Consider the following 11874-nt stretch of genomic DNA (forward strand, 5'->3'; position numbering starts at 1 on the left):
TGAAAGCACTTTCTACTGATTTTTCAAATCATTCCTATGTTCGTTCGAAGATGTCTTTGGAGGCATACGATTTACAGCGAGTCTTGGCAATGGGCAGGATAGTCATACATCAAGGTCGGTTACCAGGTCTCCTCATTCTCCACTGAATATTTCTAGGCCTAGAATGTAGCCATTAATAAAATGTCTTGGTTTAAATCCATATTTTATTGCTGGAGAATGGCAATCTTCACCTATATTCGCATCCACAGGTATCTTCCATAGCAGGCACCACGTTGCTTCAATTGCTCCACCAAATGCACCTCCAAACTGATACTTCCAGTCGACTGTACGCAGGTCAGAATTATTGCTACACACACAAAAAATTGCAGCTTGACAGATCAGATCAGATTATGCAGATGTTTGTTGAAGCGTTGAGATGGCAAGGGCTAACCAGCCATATATTGTGTATTAAACGCTGGCAAGGGCTATGTATGTCAATCAAGTTATGAGGGGCGCATACATATCCATATATCGGGACTCCGGCGGCCACCTCACGTTTCCGATGACATACGCGGGACCCACCATACGCGGGCCCGCCCGCCCCGTCTCGTTCTTTGACAACGGCGAAAATACCCCGCGCGCCAAAACGCCATTCACAACCGTTCGAAATCGGTCTGCGCAAGAGCTCTGTTTCATTCCCAAAACATTCCTGTTACATTCAAACGATTGAAATCTGATTTTGCAGAGACCTGGAAGGAGCATCGAGACCGATATCTTCGCTATTTTCAACGAGAATCAGAAGCCAGGGGCTGAGACAGAGCGTCACTTTGGTCAAGGCTCTATGTTCCACGAGATCACACACATGATCAAGGCTCTATGTTCCACGAGATTCTGCGCAAAATTTTGAATCCAAACACATGGAGAAGTTCACTACCCTGTGAGCCAAATTTATTGCTGTCTTTTGGTTCTGATTTTGCGAGAAGGAATGAACGGTGCTCTCCTTGGGTCCGATTTATCAGTTAGAGATGATTGGAGAGGAGAAGGGTGCCGCCTTTTGCTATTACGAAAACCAATCTGATTGGAATTTAATGCTTTCAGGATGAAGGATAAAATGGAGATGGAAAAACTTTGTGCTGGTTTTCATCTATTTCATCTTGTCCATTGCCCAAAGTATACGAGATCATTCTTAAGCAAATCTAAGTACTGATTTCGAATATTAGATCACAATGCACATATTTTGAGAATACGATCGGTAATGCACATCCTTAATTGCAGATCTGTATATTGTTCTTGTTGATTTGAAGCCCTAAATTACAGATTCTTGAAGGGCCTAGTCAAAACTTTCCCACTCGTTGGAAATTGGCTGGTATAGAGAGTTGGAAATGGGGACAAACTTCAAAGTTATGATAAAAAGGGACTGTTGAGCGGGTTTTGTTGGAAATCATAGATTCCCGTATCCTCTGATTATTAATTTTGAATAAGCAGGGTATCCAATTTCTGGCAGATGTAACAGAACCAGATGTTTCCACAATTTGAAACCAAGGATATAGCAGACCCAGATATTTCCTCAATTAACCACAGATGGAAAATAGCAGATAATAAGGAACTTTGGGGAGAGCAGGCACACATTTGAACCTCTTCGTGCAGAGATTGCAACAGAGTGCAGTAGGGTTGAGCAGTTTAGGAAGATGAAACAATCTAGACCAGAATTAGTTCCTCGTCAGGTACACTGCACATTTAGGATACAAGCTACATTCTTCGAAGAGGTATGAGGGGACATGGATGGTTGTAGAAACCATTTGGAAACTAAAAGCTCCTTTAAAAACATAATGTATTAGTGACATAATGTAATGCATTAACAGATATTTAATTAATGTATCCCCGCCATATAGTGACTCCAAAAAGTGAAAATTTCTTCACAACAAAATTGTGCCTCTCACACAAATATATAAACCCACTCTGTGATATATATATATATATTTCAATTGTATTGTATTGTAAGTTTTACATCTTTTTGGATGGTATATATACCCTTAAATATATTTTACTGGAATTCATGTTTTCAATGATATCATACTTAGGATCCACTCAGAATGTAACTTACCACACTTGGTAAGAACACAACCAAAGATCAACTCAATCGTGCAAGAACCAATTTACAGTGACAAGTTTCTCAAGGCTGCTCCCTCTGAAGGCATGCCTCCCTAGCTCCACAATTTGCAACTATCAATGATCACAGCTCGTTTTGTGTCATTGGACTTTGGCTCATTGATTTGCCACTAGCTTCTCCTTATAATGAGTTGTGTAAGAGAAGTCCTTATAATGAGTTGTGTATTTGGCATCTTCACAAGATCTCTTTCTCTTGGAATCATGAATTTAGTATAGTAATATGCCAGTAAGGTCCTGTGTCACCTGCAGTGAGGATATGGATACAGGTTGCAGAAATCACACCATGAAAATTTCAGGAAATGGCGAAACAACATATCCACATATGGATTTATGAGCATGGGGAGAAATTTATATAACATAGTCTGCATAAAATGTTTGAGCAGGAACTCTCAAATTTTCTCTTTTTTAACTGTTTTATTTTATTGCTAAGTTGCACTGATATGGATATTGTTCTGAAACATAAATGGCAAGTGTTTTGAAAATCAGTATATATATATATAGTCTTGTGTATAGTTAGGTTGCTTGCAGATGTTTAGCCCCACTTTATATTGTTGGCCTTCTTCCCTCTCATATAAATAAAGGAGAGAGTTCTTTTATACATTGATTTGATCATATTGTCTTTGAGATGTGGGTAGTGCAGTGAACTTGTCACTTTTTCTCTTTGTACACTTCATCATATTATCTCTGTGTCCTGGAGTGCTAGGTTCTTGGAGCAGTTCAAGGTTTTGCTAAGGTTAGTATTTCATCCTAAAGGAGGCAAAGAAACTAGTGTTTGTGATAAACTGTAGAGGATAAGAAAGCATTGCTCTTTTAGCTCGTGTGAGAGAAGAAGACTAGGGTATTGGAAACCCTAGTGCTACTTGTGATATTTGATTGAGGAAACATCTTGGACAGTGCTAGGAGACAAGTGTTGAAGCCAAGGAGGACATGCTGGTGTTGATGCTAGCATTGTGTGGATCCTTGGTGGTGGTTAGTGTTTTCATGGTTTTCCCTACCTAGGGTTTGTACTGCCTTTGTGATAAAGCTGTGGTATGTATATGTAGTTCATTTATTCTCTCTCTTTATATATATATATATATATATATATATATATATATATATATATATATATGAAGTTTCCAACCATCTAAAGTTGTTTAACTGATTTTCAATTAGCATTGTATTTTCCATTGGGTAATTTCCAGCACTTGTTCATTCTGATTTGACATAAAATAGGGCTGAAATTGAAGTGCTTTAACACATAACTAGAAGATAAGAGAGCAGATTTTCTGCTGTAATAAAGTGATTTCCAGATCTGGTATATGCTTTAAAAGTGTGCTCTAAGGGCTGAAAGTTGTTGGCATATGTTTGGTATCTTTTCTTTTGAGCTGCCTAGTGTGTTGGGTTGAAGTGAAGTGAAGCGTGGCCCACTTTTTGCTACTGTAAATTAAAAATATCAGATCAACCCTAAGGCTGAAAGCACAGAGGGATTAAATCCAGGAAACCTCCATTATGAGGTGAAATTTCTGAAGTTGCATTAATTGCCCTAGACTGAAATTTCATTAATAAGGGGTTTTGACATGAAGGTTCAAGAAAAATTTATAAACTTTTGTAAAATGTCCATGATGATGAGCAAAGCAAGCATCATAAGAGTATGTGAAAGCCAAAAATGCTAGGGAACATAATAGTTGCAATCCATAATTTCAGAAGTTGATACCCAGATTTGTTGCAGACACCACACAAGACAACTATTGTAGATGACAACCTAGAGTAGAATATGAAGCAGAAGCTTTGTGAGATCATGGGCACCTGAAGTTGTAAAATGGCAATAACAGATTTGCCCTCTTGACAAACGCTCATGAAATGCAATTTCAGAAGTGAGTGCCTACAATTGTTTCAGACACCACACCTGACAAATTGTTGTAGATATCACATCAGACTAGAAGATGTAACAGAGGCTTTGTGGAGATCATGGGTACTTGAAGTTTTAAAATGGTGGTCATAGATTCACCTTGTTAACAAACACCCACAAAACGCTGTTGTAACATATGTAAAATGTTTGTTGTATTGGATGCTGGAAACCTGATGTATCAGATGTAAAAAATCTACTGTAACAGGTGCAAATATCTGCTGTAACAGGTGTAGCAATCTGTAGTAATGGATGCCAAAGGAACACTGTATTAGTAACTTAATCTGCTGAGCAATATTTGCAAAGTGCTGATGACCTTCGACAACAATTGTGTTAGATGTTTGGAGGTGAAGAAATCCTTAGACATGTTTGAGAGCCCAGTCACTGACACCAATATATATGACAACTATGCATGAGAAATTAGGCAACGAAACCCTGATATGAGTGATTTACTTCTTTTAATGCCCTTATCTGTTTGAAATATTTTGCCAGAGATTACTGCAAATCCCAGCATGCAGTTACCGGTAGGAATGACACTTGCAAATGCTGTATTTTGCAGACCCACAATGAACAGGCCCATTAAGATGTCAAACACAAAGGCTAGGTTTTTATAAAATTTCCTGTTCATTGTCATACGCTGGTTCTTGAAAATGGATTATCTTGTGCCTGTTTTATCAGGGTTGAAGAGACCAAAGTGACGCTCTGTCTCAGCCCCTGGCTTCTGATTCTCGTTGAAAATAGCGAAGATATCGGTCTCGATGCTCCTTCCAGGTCTCTGCAAAATCAGATTTCAATCGTTTGAATGTAACAGGAATGTTTTGGGAATGAAACAGAGCTCTTGCACAGACCGATTTCGAACGGTTGTGAATGGGGTTTTGGCGTGTGGGGTATTTTCGCCGTTGTCAAAGAACGAGACGGGGCGGGCGGGCCCGCGTATGGTGGGTCCCGCGTATGTCATCGGAAACGTGAGGTGACCGCCGGAGTCCCGATATATGGATATGTATGCGCCCCCATAACTTGATTGACATACATAGCCCTTGCCAGCATTTAATACACAATATATGGCTGGTTAGCCCTTGCCCGTTGAGATAGCCTTTGCTTCTTCGCTTCTCGATCAAATTTAGCTGACATGGGAGGATTCATTGAACGAATTTAATAAAAGAAAATTAGGAATTATAAAATCCAGAGAGTCTAGATCGCAGCACAAATTTTTTCTCCAAAAATGGGTTTCTTGATTCTTAATAGTTCAACGAATACCGGATCCACCAAATATGTGCTTTATGCTCGAAGTTTAGTTCGGCTAACACCTGTACAATACAATTTTGTTGCATATCTGAATGTCATTTATTGCTTGAAGCTGGCACAATTTAGGCTATAGGCGCCACGCGAGCAGATTTTCACGGGATTTTGAGGAGCGTTTTAGGCAATTTCGAGCAAATCCTTGAGGATTTATAGTTTTACGTGTAGCTTCCTGTTCACAGACTTTTTCTGCGGAGATTGTTTCGTGAGATGGCGTTCGTATTTATCTACATTGAGAAATTCAGGAGTTTGCTTTCGAAAGTGTGTCGAATTAGAGGAACAAAACGAAATCACAAGAAGCGAGAAATCCATGGGTGTTGTCATGAAGGAAATATGAGCAACCGCATAAGAATGATCTCAGTAGCTAATCCGAAACGGTGATTTAGGAGATATGTTGAGAAAATGTCACATAGGGAGGATGCATGCAAAGAGCGATCTCTAGGAACAGCAACCTGTCACATAGACTCACCCGTGCATTTTTGTTTTTAAATTCACCAATCTGAGAATAAGCAATCTAATTTTACCATAGATATACACTCAACTTGATCTTGTTTTCTGCCTTCGATTCATAATGAGATATAGATAGGAAATCACAAACCCAACAATAAATACAGGGTTATTGTTTCTATGGACGACTTATTGCAAAGTTTCAGCGAGTTGATTTGTGCTCGTAGATCATCGTCGAACTTGAACCCCTATGCGTGTCAAAGCACAAGACGACAAAAAAACATCTCATTCATTTCCTTCTATACTCCCACTGTTTTGAATTCGAGACAGTTCCATTTTTCCTGACACGTTTCTTCTTGCAGGAGCAATAACCATTTCATGTGGATCAGTCCTCGTTAGATATGCAACCCCATCAACCATTTAAAATGGTCAACTTCACACATGATATTCAGATGTTCAACTTCTAACATCAAACTAGAGATCCGTCCAATTATGGAACTATGAAATGAAACTTCGAATGAAAAAACCTACCAGGCCCAAAGAACTATGGAGCTCTCATACCCGTGCATAAAAGATATAAAACAATAAACATCATCCGGGAAACTAGAAATCGGGGGAAATGGTCAACCCATAAACACGCTCTAAATGAGTTTTCCCTTTCATGTTTTAATGATATAACTAGAATAATCATATTTACCATTTCAAGTTATATAATGATCTAATTAGTATAATCATATTTATCAGTGTAGTTGATATAATCACATATAATTAAATTAATAAATATGATTGATATACTTCTAATGCTTATCAATAACATTAATAATTATTAAATATATGGTATTATATACAGTTTCAGTGGGCCTAATGGTTAAGAGCATGTGTTTCCTCCTAAGATGTCACAGGTTCAAAACCAGACGGGGTAGAGTATGTATGCCTTCGTAGACTTAGCAGTCAAATCGCTGCGTGAACAAAACAAGGCGGTCTCATACACCAATTTGGTGTCTGGCTTGCGTCCCTTGTCCCACAAACAAGGGGGTCTCAGACACCAATTTGGTGTCTGGCTTGGCTACATTAATATATATCAAATTATCAAAAAATTAACATAATATAATAATAGTGTATGTTATTATTAATCAGTTTAGATCCATCTTAACTTTGGACCAAGCACCTAGAAGGATCAAATATCTTTTCAGTTTAAAAGACATTTGTAAAAAGTAGATGAAGGTAGGAATAAATATTTGATCAAATGTAATAGCTATAGCACATATTAAACATAAATTAAGAGAATATATTACATATATTATATTAAACTCATTATCATGAAGTCATTAGAATGAAGAAACAACTATTGTTTTCTACTTTGTGCAATCATTTTTAACCTTACACTTCCTAAAAACACATTTTTTAGTCACTTTCCTTATGTACATTATGTATTCATCCATTCACCCATAGGAACAAAACATACAAAAAGACATAGGGTCATTTAAAAGATCCATACAAATGTGAAGTGTTAACATATCCAAAAGAACATGTTTTACCTTTACAGAGTACATGGATTCAACCCCATCATTTTCTACAACTAATTATGTATCTAAATATAATATCAAATTAAGATTTATCTAGGCTAGTTTAATTTCCCTACTTAAATAAGTTTTATTCCAATTGAATACAATGGGTCAATACCATGTGTTATTTATTATTATTATTATTAATTTTTATAGGGTTATTTTTAATTGATTAAAAAAGTCAACCCATAAACAATTTAAACAAATTATTTATGATACAAATATATAACACAATTATGAAATTGGATTGTTCTCACTCTGAGCCCAATAAAAAATAAATAATTTTATTAAAAAATTAAAAAATATTATATTCAAAATCTAGAACCTGCACACATTAAATTAACTATTTTAATGTTAAAAAATGATTATATATAATAGTGATAATTTAACTACTGTAATATTATAATAATACTATTATTATAATAATAATTATATTACTATAATAATAACTATATAATTATAATAAATAATATTACCATAATAATATTACAATACATTAATAATATTAAATATATATGGTATAGTGATCTAGGTGGATATTGGTGGCCATCCGCCAATTCCACTTGGACCCCCACCACTTTTTCTCTTAGTTTTTCAGTTTCTTTAATTGTAGCACAAGTTACTACTTTTGGCAATTTTTCGGGTCCTGAACTTTTGAAGCCGTTTTGAGGCCCTAAACAATGTTTTTTTGGAAAATTGGGACCAACATGAGTTATTGCCTCATGTTAGCCACTCAAAAGTTGTAGTCCTCAAATAGATATTTCTAATGAGGTATTGTGCGCATCAAACGGAGATCGTATGCCAAAGTTATGACCCCACGAAGTTGATATACCAATTTACCCAAACGAGGCCCATAGTTTGACACTTCATCTCCGAGGGTTACGTTTTTGGATGTTTAGGGTTTTCCATTATTTGTTAACAATAAATATGCCTTCGAACCTCATTGTAAGACAGTTCAGGGGCATGTAGCTGCCACATCTCTCCTTAGAGATAAGCTACAATTGCCCGAGCTAGTTTATTTCCATTTCTTCTTGTAAGCATATTTTAGTATTTTACATTAATGAAATGAAGTATTATTTCTACTGCATCTTTGCATTTATGGTTATCTCTGTAATTTGTTGTGTTTCTATTTAAATCTGGATCAGTGGTATCAGAGGTGATCTGCTCTTTCTCTATTTTTCCTTGCATGTCCCCAACGAGGTCAAGATATAAGGAGTTAGGGCTTGAAGTGGTCGAGCCTTTGGAAGACTAGCCTCGCAAATCACGACGACCTCCCATGGCGAATGAAAGAAAAGACGAGGGGGCAAGAGATCCTATCAAAATCTTTCTCGAAGAGGCCCTCGAGCGACAAAGGAAGGTGATGATGGACAACTTTGCCCAGATCCTTCAACAGTTGTCAAGGGGCAACACATCTACTTCCAGCAACTACTCTGGAAGTGACACACCCTTTCAGGTACAAGTTAACTTTGACATTCCCATATTTGAGGGTCATATAGATGCAAACATTGTAGATAAATGGTTAAATCTGCTAGAAGAGTATTTTTCTGTTTATGATTTTTCAGACCGGTAAAAGATTACTTTCGCTCTTCTCAAAGCTGCCCCCCACGTCAAATACTGGTGGGAAACCTACTGCAAGCCGAAGGATGAAAGTACAACCTCACTGTTTTCGCTCGCACCCACTTGGAATTCATTCCAGACTGTCATTAAGGAGTAGTACTGCTCTGTCAGAAGCTATGAGGATAAATACATAAAGTGGACGACACTGTGACAGGGAAGGGACCAAGATGTGTCGAAGTTTACTAATATTTTTCATACCCTTCGCACAAAGTTGGGTATCAAGGATTCTTAGCTGCATTTGGTACATAAATATCATGGCTACATACATAGGTACATCTAAGATGAGATGGAGTTCTTGGACATCTCCTCACTTGGCACAACATATCGATACACTGTTAAGATCGAGCATAAGTTTAAACATAAGAAGCGAGACTTTGGATCTACAAATCCGAAGCAAGGGAAAGGCACCCCCAGACCGCTGAACAATGAACAAAGCCAAGGTGGGGTGGCTGAGGAAAACCCGCCAATGCCACAAGCAAAGAACAACACCGCAAAGTCGAAGAAGGACACAAGAAAGTGGTGTAAATTCCATAAGAGCTCCACTCACAACACAAGTGAGTGTCGGGCCAAGTAGTCATTGGTGGTCGAGCTAAAGTCTTGAGAATCATATGCATGTTTCGACTCAAAGTCAAAACCCGATAAGGGGAATGACAAATAGAAGCAGATTATCGATGCAGAGCCCAATGCCACCAATGTCACCATGAAGATCCAAGAGGAGGAACCCGAAGATCGAGAGGAGCAGGAGCACCTATTCCGCACCTAGATGTGGGTAAAGGGCTCCTCGATACAGTTCATTGTCGATAATGTGAGCCAAAAGAACCTCATTTCAGTAGAGGTCGTGAAGCAGTTGGGCTCACCGACCACAACACATCCACAACCATACACCATCGGGTGTCTTCACCAAGGATGGGATCTTCGTGTGAGCCAGCAGTGTCACCTTCCATACAACATCAAGCCCTTCATGGATGAGGTATTGTGTGATGTTTCTCCCCTTGATGTTTGTGATGCATTATTATGCCAACCATACTTGTGGAAGCGACGGTTGTGTATGAGTCAAGGCCTCGTGCTACTATTGTTACTTTGGGAAATAAGTTGTATAGGATACTAGAGGTAGCACCGCCTACCGCCATCTATTTTGTTACTGCAAAACAATGCAGTAAGCCCATTTCCAAAACCGAGAAATTTGTTTTCCTCATGATATGCCCTCAAGGAAAGAAGAAGATGGTGGCCATGACCTCCAGATAGGGCCCCTTTGCGTGACAACTACAGATGGATAAGATCATGGAGGAGTACGAGGACATCTTCAGCTCCCCTGCAGGGGTTCCTCTGCACTATCAAGTCAAGCACTCCATTGATCTGATCGCAGCTGTGCCGCTGCCCAATGGACCATTCTATCAGCGCTCCATTCTGGAGAGTGATGAAATCAATTTCATCACCTTGTGGGAGCTTGATCATCTTGGTACAGAAGAAGGATGGGACTTAGAGACTCTGTATTGACTATCAGGCGCTGAACAAGATCACTGTCCAGAATAGGTACCCGATCCCACAGATTGATGACCTTCTGGACCAACTGAAGGGGGCAATATATTTCAGCAAGATCGATTTGAAGTCAGGATATCACCAGGTACCAATCGAACCCTTTGATGTGTGTTAGAATGCCTTCAAAGCCAAGGAGGGCCTTTTCGAATGGTTGGTTATGCCTTTTGGGTTGACAAATGCTCCTGCAACCTTCATGATGCTAATGGATGGCATCTTGCGGCCATTCGCCAACTCATTTGTAATGGTATACTCGGATGACATCCTCATCTTCAGCCAGAGTTGGGAAGAGCACCTCCACCACATCCGACAGGTTCTCCAAACACTGCGGCAACACAAGTTATGTGCCAATTTGGAAAAATGTACTTTTGGCATGACCCAAGTTCAACATCTAGGATACATTATTAATGAACTAGGGGTTCATGTGGATCCAGCCAAGATCCAAGTCATTCAGGATTGGCCATCTTCGACCACTCTGATAGTGCTCCACATCTTTCTGGGTCTTGCCAGCTTCTACCGCAGTTCCATGTTGGGATTTTCTCATATCACTTGGCCCTTGAGTCAAATCACCAAGGGAGGAGCGAAAGCAAAATTATTTTGGTCTGAATCTCAACATAAAGCATTAAAAGAGTTGAAACATCACCTCTGCTTGGCACCAGTGCTCACATTACCACACTTGCGATAATCATTTGAGACCAAGACAGATTCCTCTGACTATGCTATTGGGGCAGAACTTACTCAACATGGGCATCCAGTGGCATATCAGAGTGAGACACTTTCAGAAACAGTCCGGAAGTATCCCACTCATGACAAAGAGATGTATTCGATTGTGCAGGTCTGCTAACAACGGAAGCATTACATTTTGGGGAAGGAAATAGTCATCCACACAGACCACCAGCCCCTGTAGTTCATACAGACCCAAGGGAAGTCGCAGAATGATTGCCATGAGAAGTGGTCCTCATAGCTGTAACAGTTCGATTTGAATATCAAGTATAAGAAGGGCAACACCAATAATGTTACATATTGCCTGAGTCAACCACCAATCACGGCATTAACCAATGTAACGAACTCTTGTGGGCATGAGACTTTGGATTGGCCACTTCTCTATCAAAGCGACCCAGAATTCGGCCACACATACCAGACACTCTTGGATGGTCAACATGTTCCAAATTTTCATCTCCAGAATGCCCTGTTATGCCACCTAGGTCATTTTTTTGTTCCTTCAAGTGAGTGTGCCAAGATGATTTGGGAGGCACACTACAGTCAGGCTGTTGGGAATTTTGGCGACGAGAAAATGGTGGCAGTAATGCATAAGTATTTCCATTGGCCGAATCTTCGATAGGATATCAGGAAGTACATCAGATCTTGCACTTC

This window comes from Pinus tabuliformis, chromosome 2_2 (assembly GCF_031772625.1).
Source record: "Pinus tabuliformis cultivar Carrire ecotype Pingquan chromosome 2_2, CPIR1, whole genome shotgun sequence".
In the NCBI taxonomy this organism is placed as follows: Eukaryota; Viridiplantae; Streptophyta; class Pinopsida; order Pinales; family Pinaceae; genus Pinus; species Pinus tabuliformis.